A 10,576-nucleotide genomic window follows, 5' to 3' on the forward strand; every position below is an offset into this window, starting at 1 on the left:
GTTTTGAATAACTTGTTTTGATCCCAGAAAGAAACTGCTGACACTGGGGAGGCCGTGTCAGGATGATGTCATCAAAATCGCTGAGCTGGGGCGCCTGGGTGGCTCAGTCGTTAAGTGTCTGCCTTCGGCTCAGGTCAGGATCCCAGGGTCCTGGGATCGAGCCCCGCATCGGGCTCCCTGCTCGGCAGGAAGCCCGCTTCTCGCTCTAACTCTCCCCCTGCTTGTGATCCTGCTCTCACTGTGTCTCTCTCTGTCAAATAAATAAATAAAATCTTTAAAAAAAAAAAATCGCTGAGCTACTGAGTGCTTTTCAGTAGGAACGTACCGAGCAGCTGTTGTCACGTGATCTCACTTAGCGCTTAAATACCGAGAACGCGTGAGGCCTTCCAAAGAGTGTTCTGTCTGGGCAAGTCTACTCCTTACTCATCTCAGTAGCTCTCGGAAGATCTCGAGACGCCTGTTCCCGCCGTGGCCAGGCTTGTGCTGGTGGGCGCCGCTGCAGGTGCGCAGTGGTCCCTGGAGAGAGACGCTCGGGAACAGCCCGCCTTCCCTGCCCACACCGGTGCGGTGCCCAGCAGCGAGGGACCTGCCAGGCAACTGGCACCCAGCATTCGGCTGGAAGGAGCGACTCGGCTGAGGAACAAGTGATAGAGAAGTCCACCTCGGCTACACCTGGGCTTTGTTTCTTTCATCTCACCTTTGCCTGGAACAATGGTGCAATTAATCTATCATCATTGGTTCAGAGTGTGCTATTTCTTTGTTGGCTTATTAAGAGACATTGGGAGGGTATGTGCTACGGTGAGCGCTGTGAATTGTGCAAGACTGTTGAATCACAGACCTGTACCTCTGAAACAAATAATACATTATATGTTTAAAAAAAGAAGAAGATAGGGGCACCTGGGTGGCTCAGTCGTTGGGCGTCTGCCTTCGGCTCAGGTCATGATCTCGGCGTCCTGGGATCGAGCCCCGCATCGGACTCCCTGCTCAGCGGGAAGCCTGCTTCTCTCTCTCCCACTCCCCCTGCTTGTGTTCCCTCTCTTGCTGTCTCTCTCTGTCAAATAAATAAATAAAATCTTTAAAAAAAAAAAAAAAAAGAAGAAGATAGCAGGAAGGGAAAAATGAAGGGGGGGAATTCGAGGGGGAGACGAACCATGAGAGACTGTGGACTCTGAGAAACAAACTGAGGGTTCTAGAGGGGAGGGGGTGGGGGAGTGGGTTAGCCTGGTGATGGGTATTCAAGAGGGCACGTTCTGCGTGAAGCACTGGGTATTATACGTAAACAATGAATCATGGAACACTACATCAAAAACTAATGATGTAATGTATGGTGATTAACGTAACATAATTAAAAAAATAAATTAATTTAAAAAAGAGAGACATTATCCTGTCTGCTACTGGCTTGTGAGGTATTAGTATTATCATTCCCGCAGTGAACCTGTGTTAAATAAATTATCAGCAAAGACAAGCTCGGTCTCTGGGCATAATGTGCCCCGAACAAAACAGCCTGTCTCTCCAAGGCCACCACCAGCAGGAGACGGAAGACTCGTCAGCCTCTTGCCAGCAGCATCAGTCACCGCCTGGGCTGTCCCCTCGGCACTGTCTCCTCCCGCCGCGGGTGTCCCTCCATCCCCAGCGAGGGAACGCATAGCCACACGCTCGGCCACAGAGAACACACACTTCCTGTCCCTGTCCCTGACAGCTAGGCCTGGCTCTGGACCCTGTTCTAGGATCTTCCTGAAGAGAGAGGGGGCACTCGCCCTCCGCCCTGGTGTTGCCCCTCCCAGCCCACAGCAGGAGCCCCGATGAGCTCAGCCAGAGCCCCCGGGACCAGGGGGTGCAGAGATGCAGCCGGGGAATTGCTGCAGGACTCGGCCTCCCGCTGACGGGGACAGCGATGCCCCGTCCTCCAGGACACACTGCCCAACCACTGCTGTTCCCAGCTTACCGTACGCCCGGACAAACCCGACTTACGGTTAGTTCCCTCATCCTAGGCCGAGGATTACAGCATCTGTAAAGTGTCAGGCATGCGCAAGGCGGGCCCCTTCCCCCACCCTCTAGAAGGGTCCAGACTCTTGGAATCCCCAACCAGACCTGGTGACCGCCTGGGATCCCAGAGCCCCAAGGTCTCACTGCTCTGTGTTGCAGAACCACGTTTCAGACTCCAGCCTGATCTGGGATAGTCTTGGCTCTTGAGAGCCCACAAGGCTGGAGCTGTCTGGCCCCTGGGGCCCTCTGGTCATATGTTAACACCTGTTCCCTTCCACTCGGGATTCGGGGGCACCAAGACAGGCCCTGTAAAGGAGGGCTTGTGAAGAGGGACCCCCAGAGGGCCTGAGCTGATGGCGGGGCCACTGGTCATCCCCAAGCCTTGGTGGTCAGGGAGGACCATGACTCCTGCCTTTCTGGCCTGTGTCCCCCACTGCCTGGAGTCCCAGACCCCCGGGGTGGGGAGGGTCCACACTCACCGGTCAAGCAGAGCATCTCAGGGTCAAAGGGGATCCCCACCTGCATGGAAGGCTCTAGCTTCTAGGACAGGCTGGCAGGGAGGGAGTCCTCCAGGTCTGCCATCCCTGACCTCCCCATGGAGGGGCGGCTCGATGAGAAAAGATCATTTTAAATTTCTGCCCCAGGTCACAGAACAAGTTAACAGAGTCACATCAGCGACCTGGGCCTCCAGATTTCCAGTCCGGTGTTAATTTAAATGTTAATCTGAAATCTTCACTTAAGTCACTGGAGTTTCAAGTTTATTAGAGCAGGCGGCGGGAGTGGAGCCTCATGGGGGGGTTGGTGGGTCACGTTGCCTGCCAGAGGGCGAGCCCTCCTCCCAGCCGGGCCTGCCAACCCCTTCTGTTGGTCTGCCTCCTCCCTTCTCCCGCCCTTGCTCTCGCTCTCTTTCTTGGAGTGAGATTTGGAAATGGTAAGGAGGTGGTGGAGGATGTCCCGGTAGATTCAGGGGACCCTGGGGGCCTCAGGTGCTGGAGCCCTCGGGAACGGACTCACATCTTCCCAGCCCTGCAGTTCGTGAGTGACATCACATGGGTGGCCCGAGAGCCGCCACGGGGTGCAAGCATTTACACACGGGACCAGCGACCGCAGTGAATCAGGGCTGCCCTCCTACGGGCCCCTGCTCCGCACCTGCCCTAGACGCTCCTGTCTCCACCAGCATTTGAGCAGCTGCCGTCTTCAAGAGCACGAGCAAAGTACAAGGAAGGAACAGAGTGTACGTCCCAGCCCAGGCCCTCAGAGGAACTCGCATTTGACTGGGGTCGGTGAGGGGCACCGATGTCAAAAGGAGCCAGGACAGCGCAGAGGGTGCGGGAGCCCAAGCCAAGCAGAGCCACCAGCAATGACCAGCCCCCCCGCCGCACACGCAGCTGAACCCGACTCTCCCGGAAAATGCCAAGACACAGACCCCAGGGCATAGCCCTGAGGCTTCCTGGTCCCTGGTCTGGGTGTGGCCTGGGCTCTGTCTGCATCTGGGACAAGCACCTGCGGTCACAGGATGCTACTCATCCACTACCCAAAATACCTGTGTCCTGCTTAGTGGAGCCCACCTTCTTTAGGGGAGATGAAGCCCTGATCCCCGGGGTGGGGGACACGTCCCGGAGAAGGTAACACCACCCCACGCTCCGCCCATCAAGAAACACTCATTCTCCTTCAAGCAGGGATCTTGCTATGGGCTGAAACACTGTGGGCACTAGGCATCCCAAAGTTGAGCAATGCTAGGAGGGAGCTGGAGAGACATTAGCCGAGAGACCCACAGGCGAGCCATACCTGTGTTGGAACAATGACCTGGAGCTCGGCCCTGTGCCTCCTTGGGGGCTGAGCTTGTGGGAGCAGACAGGAGCCTCCGACAGAGGGGGAGGTGTCCCCCGGGAGGGGCAGGAAGCAGCCCGGGCCTGGGGGGCCAGTCTCACTTCCCTTCCTTCCTTCCCCCCTCTCTTCCTCACTGCCGCAGGTGGAATCGTGTCTGGGAGAAGGATACGACCCCAACCTAGCCCCCAGTACCCATGAATGTGACTCAGCTGGAGATAGGGTCTTTGCAGACGATCAGGCTAAGCTGGGGGCCTTGATCTAGCATGACTGGCGTCCTTGTGACAGGAGAGACGCAGAGACAGGTGGGCAGAGCCCCTGTGACAACAGAGGCAGGGAGGGGCTGTAAGCCAATGATCCAGACGCTGGGACAGGTGAGGAAGACCCCTGTTTCAGAGGGGTCGCGGCCCGGCCGACGCTTGGACTTCAGACCCTGGGCTGCAGGACCCAGCAGGTATTAGGCCACCTGGCCACCCAGAGGGAAGTCACTGGGTTCCCCTAGCATTCTGCCAGGTGACAGAGACACGGCCAGGAGCGGACAGTGGGCCCGCAGGGGCTTGCACTCCAGCTGGGAAGACGGCCTGACACCAAGAGCGCCACAGAGCCGGTCAGGGAGGCTCACAGGACACCCGCTGGCTCGGGTCTTGGAGAGACGCCCTGAGGACACGCCAGGCTGGGACCCAGAGGGGCCGGTGTCCGCCCTGGGGGGAAGTGAGCTGGAGAGGACGTGTTTGAGCGATGGAAGACTTCATTACAAAAAGATGTCCTCTTCCTCTCGTTGTTTGTAATCCAACAGTATGTCCTAAGTATCTTCTCTACTTGCGGTGTAGCTGTGATGATGTTTTATTTTTATTTTATTTTATTTTTTTTTAAGATTTTATTTATTTATTTGACAGATAGAGCCAGAGAGCACAAGTGGAGAGAATGGCAGAGGGAGAGGGAAAAGCAGGCTCCCCACTTGAGTAGGGAGCCTGATGCGGGGCTCGATCCCAGGATCCCGGGATCATGACCTGAGCCGAAGGCAGACGCTCAACCATCTGAGCCACCCAGGCGCCCCTCTGATGATGTTTTAAACGGTTGCATGAGACCCCCTCAAGCAGATGTACCGTAATGTCCCTAACTTTGCCCTCTGTGCATATGAGGTTGTCCCCAGCTGCCTTTCACAGTTAAGCTGGAGCCGCCTGTAGGCTCCGCCATTCAACACAGTATCTACGTCCTGACTCCCTTCCTAGCCCCGAGCCAGGTCGCAGGAGACACAGTAGAGAGTGAGGGGAGCCACGTCCTGGCCACGGCAACTCCTGGGGTTCCCACACGAGAGGAGAGTGCCACCAAGCTCAGGGAAGGAGCGCTCCCATGCTCCAAGGTCCTCTTCCACGGGCCTGGGTTAGAGAACGCAGCAGCCACATCGTGAGTTTGGGGTGCCCAGGATCTGCACCCACCCGTCAGTGGGAGGGAGAGGCTCTGCAGAAGCTCCCGGGGCCTCCGGCTTTCACTCCTTGCACGCAGACCACACCTCTGGCTGAGGACAGGCCACGTGGGAATGGAATCAAGGCAAGAGAGGCACTAAGGCCCCAGGTGTGGGAGGGAGCTGCGTGGGTGGGCCCGGGGGAGGCCAGGAGGAGACTGAGCCTCTTCAACCTGTGAGAATAACCAGTTCACCTTTAGGCCTCTGAGTGTGGAGTGGTCATACGGTCGTGGGCTGGCCTTTGTCAGAGAAGATGGGAGGTTTCCCCCAGAAGGGGGCCAGGAAGGCCTGAGGGATGAGTAGGCATCCAGCTGGGGAAGAGTAGAGGGGACAGGGTTCTCGGGGGATGGAACAGCACAGACTCAAACAGCACAGTGAAAAAGCACAATGTGAATTTGAGGAACAATAAAACAAAACAGCCCTGTTCCTGAGGAGGAGTGTCCGAGACGCCTGTGGCCCGTGACGAGGCTGCAGGGGTGGGCAGGGACCAGACCCGGCAGAGCCTTACAGGCAGAGGTAAGGAGGTGTGCCTTTATTCTATGCCATGTGGGACCACTGTGGAATTTTGAGTAAGGTGAGATTTGATGTGATTTGTATTCTTCAAAAATCATTTAGGCTATCGTTAGAAGAGACAGAGGGGACCAGGGTGTGCGCAGGTAAGCCAGCTGATAGGCTACTGCAGAAGTCCCAGCAAGAGATGACTGTGGCTTGGGTTACAGTAATGGTAGCGGAGATGCAGAGAGGTTGATGAATCCAAGAGCTCCTTAGGAGGTAAAATCAGTAGGTTTGGCGGTGATTGGATGTGCGGGCTGGGTGGACCCTGCTGGTTGCCTCCCAACCACCATTTCCGTTTTACTTTCTTCCTCTGTATTAGTAAAGCACCGCTCATATTTGGTTACTGGCAGTCCTTCGTAGCTGAAAACTGGCTCCTTCCTAGTTCACTCTAGCCACAGTAATCCCGTGCACATTGCCAGTTCTTGGTTTGGGATGCATGTATGTTGGAATCCTGGCCAGTGAGACACAAGGACTCTTTGACAAAACAGAGATGTGTAGGAACCTCATCCCTGCCTCTGCACGGGAGGGAGCTGGGAATGTGGCGGCCATCCCTTGGAGCCAGCCCACAAGGCGAGCAAGCGGGAAGATGGAAGAGCCCGGTGTCTAATGGCCCTCGGAGACCACCATGGGCTGCTTTACTTCCCACTTCTCGCATGTGACTCAGCTGACCTTGTCCTCGTTGCTGAAGCCACTTTGAGTCGGGGTTGAATGTTGCCGGCTTGCTTCGTAAGCCTGTCTGGGTCTCCTAGGGCGGCCATAACTCCGTACCACAGGTAGGGACTTACATGAAAGACACCTTTCCCTCACGGTTCTAAAGGCTGAAGTCCAAGATCGAGGTGTCAGCAGGGTGGGTTCGTCCGAGGCCTCTCTCCTGGGCTCGTCCATGTCCGTCTTCCCCCTGTGTCTTCACACAGTCCTCCCTCCGTGCGTTGCCCATGTCTCTGTCTAAAGTCCCTCTTCTTATAAGACCAGTCATATTGCATTGTGAGTTATTGATTCTAATCCATTGGTTGTTAATTATAACCTAATCCTCATTAGGGTTATGGTCTCTAAAGACCTCATTTTAACTTAATTACCTCTTTAAAGACCTTGTCTCCAATGGTTCCATTCTGAGGTACAGGGGGTGAGGACTGCAGCATACGAATTTGGGGGGCACACATCTCGGCAATAAGGTCCAAAGCTTCTTTCCACCGGTCAGGATGGCCCCAGGTCGGTAGCTTCAGCACTGGTGAGCTCAGCACCTCAAAGACATCCCGACTCTGCGTCTCCCGCTTTGTGATGCTCTCAGCCTCCCCTGCACGGTGGTGAGATGTTGTCTGCAGCTCCAGGCCTCCGATCCTCAGACTCCTACGCCTAGGGTCACAGACAAGCATCCTCACCCGTCCACTTCCGTTTGCAGGGAAAGTGTTCCCAGATGCCCCCAGCAGTCTTCCTCCTACTCTCCCTGGCCAGAACTGTCCTAAGGCCTGGCCCAACCCAGTTACTGGTGTGGAAATGAAATTACTATGTTTAGCTTAAACCAGCAGAGACGCATCCTCTGTGGCTAGGAAGAGCTCAAGCTGTCCTAGGAAGCACTTGGCCACTCTATAGCTGAACAAAACCAGGGATCTGTTAGCAAGGACATGCCCTGCCCGGAGACCCCAGGAAATGCCCTACTCCGTGATAGTCTCAGTGCTGGGCAGTGATTCAGGGAGGCAGCAGGTGGGGAGGGGTGCTGGAAAGAGGAGGCCCACCAGCTGGTGCAGAGACAAAGCCCGACCCGAGGCTCTTGCAAATACCGCTGGCCATTCAGCTCCCCTCTCCAACGCATCACCACGGCAACCCATCCGTGTGAGCGACTCCCCATCGAGTTTTAACCCAAATTATATTTTCCAGGCCTAAAATCAGAGTCACTGTGAGAAGGAGAACTCATTTTAACAACTTTAAGATGCTCTGGACAGGAGGCGAAGATGAGACATGAATGGCAGAAGAGAAAAATCATATAATATTTTACTCAGAATCCAAACCACAGGCATTTTCTATCTATAGGATTTTAAGAAAAAGAAGCAATATTAGAATTTGTTATTGGTGGTGTTTGTTTTCCAGGGAATGTTCTGGTTTCGCTATAATTCTATTTACCTCTAGTCTCATTCAGTCATCCTTGATGTTCAGGATAATGGCCTTTAGTCACCAAGGGAAGAGATAATTAAGATCAGCAAATGCTGTTTACTCTGGGAAAACTGTGTTGGAACACACAGCTGAAAGATTTCTGGAATCAGCAAAACACGGGTATCTGATCAGCCATCGGAAACCAGAAATCCACCGAACCAGAACACCCACTAGACACCGCTTTCTTTTATTCAGGCAATTCTCCTTTGATTGCTCTTAGAAATTCTTTATTGTTCATTTCTTCAGTACTAAATTTTTCTTCTGTAAGACCTGATAATGTTAAGAAAAGTCTGGAAAATTGGTCACGTAGCTATTTTCTCAAGACCTAGAGCACAGCCATTTGAGCAGGGCTCCCGCCTTTGGGTCCCTGTCCGTTAAAACCATGCACAGTGTGACCAGGAATCCCCAGGGATAGTTGGCTCTGGAGCTCTCCGTGGGGGAGGTGGAGAATTCCCTGCAAGGAGATGACGACTTTCATCAGGGACTGCTGGGCACACATGGCTGCAGAGCCAAGACTCAAAGGCAGGTGCATCTCCAGAATTCACCCTCATTGCTCTCAAATGCCTTCTGTGTGGAGAGACATTAATGCCCGTGGGGATGGGCGAGTGCGGGCATGCAGGGCGCCTTCCAAGAACAACGGCGAGAGCATGCTTAAGCAACCACGTCATCTCATGAGGGCTCTGCAAAGACCCTCACTGAGCTTCATCATTTTCATTGCAAAGCCTTAGTCGTAGGAAGAAGCCGAAATGTAGGATGTCGCGTGAGTTCTGCTATGTTGACTGCGGAACCACCCAGGCTGACGTCATCCTGTGGGCTGCAAGCCTAATCACCTGGGCCGGTGTGCTCGTCCATCATGGGGGCCCCCCCAGTCCTGCCAAGAGGAACCTTACCTACATGTCTCCTCTGAAAGGCACCTGCTTTTCCTAGGAAGAAAGCAATTTCCCAATAAACTGGAAAGATGTCCACGTCGGTTCCAATAAGGCCACGGCTCTCCTGTCTGAGGGGGCCTCTGGCTCCACGGGGGAAGCCGGGGAGCATTTTGCCGGCGGCATTTTGCAGGCAGTGAGGTGCCTGGCTGTTACCAAGCTGGCGTTCCCAGAGCAGGGGCATCAACGGCTCTTCGAAGGCTCAGGCGTGACCTCCTCTGTGGACACAGACGCCCTGTAGTGTGCAGAGGGAGAAGACCCACCAAATCCCCGCTGTCTGAGCCCCCCGTGGTGGGGCCTCGGGCTCTAAAGCACCGCACATGTTACACGCCCTGTCATGGACACACAGGCGAGGCTGGGAGTCACCGTGTCCCGTGCCTGGCGGTCAAACCACTCTCTACCCCGCCAACTCTTATGTGAGCGTTGCTAAAGAGGTTCCGAATCCACGGGCCCCAGCCACAGTGTCCGGCCAAGAAGCCACACTGCGAGCCAAGTCCCGGGACAGCCCAAAGCCTTCCTCAACTGATATCTAGAAACTGGCCCACTTGGGTACGGCAGGGCAGAGGGAGGGAGGCAGGACCCAGGCGGCTAGTGAGGGCCGGTGGGCACGGACAAGCCTGTTCTGGCTTCACTGGCCCAACCAGCCGTTTACGACACATTCCATTTAGATCAAGAACCTTACGGAACATCCCCACCGCCACCATCAACCATTTCTGAGAACGAAACAAAACAGATATCATGCAGGTTTGTTTCTTTTTAAAATTTCATCTATTCATTTGACGGAGAGAGAGAGAAAGTGAGTACTGCAGAGGGAGAGGGAGAAGCAGGCTTCCCGCCGAGCAGGGAGCCTGATTGGGACTCGATCCCAGGACCCCGGGATCCTGACCTGAGCCGAAGGCAGGCAGTCCACCAACTGAGATGCCCAGATGCCCCGCAGTTCTGTTTTTCTAACCAGGGTGAATAACTGTTAGCATGTCTCCGCTTTTAAAATGCCATCTATGTATGGGGATTAACATAAGAATAAAAAATAAAAAAAGAAAAATAAATAAAATGCCATCTATATGCCTTTAGTGCAGATTTATATTGGAGGAGAAAGAAAGACTTTAAAAGCAGGCATTTTGTGGCTTTTCTGTATCGCACGGGCAAACCTGTGCCAAAACAGGCTTATATTTTTAAGTTGAGTCCTGAGCACTCGGAGAAAAACACACCAATTGTTGCCACCACGACCAGGATTGCCCTCGTATTAATTAAGGGACGTGCCAAGTAAACGCAAACCAGTATCTCGTTTTCCTTAGGGAGGGAGTGAGCTACGGCTGCAGGGGAAGGGGCAGAGCTGAGCAGTGGACAACAGGCAGAACACGGTCCTCGGTTGGTGAAGCCCTGGTTTAACTTCCAGAGAAAGATTAGGCTAAAGCTAAAGTCAGGGGAGGGATTGTGAAGGATATTTAGACAAGGAGGCAAGTCGTGTAGCACATCGGGTTATTGTCCCCATTCTTTCAGCCCTCTGTCCCTGCTGTTAGCTGTATAGGTCTGCAGGGCTTGCTAGCCCACACCTGACCTCTGGGCTCAGACAGCTCATGTGCCAATGGACTGTGGTAGAAGTGCCAACAGTCAGTTCTGAGCCTGTGGCCCCGAGCCGTCATCTATCTCCACTTGCCCTGGGGCACCG

This window comes from Neomonachus schauinslandi, chromosome 12 (assembly GCF_002201575.2).
Source record: "Neomonachus schauinslandi chromosome 12, ASM220157v2, whole genome shotgun sequence".
Classification (NCBI taxonomy): Eukaryota; Metazoa; Chordata; class Mammalia; order Carnivora; family Phocidae; genus Neomonachus; species Neomonachus schauinslandi.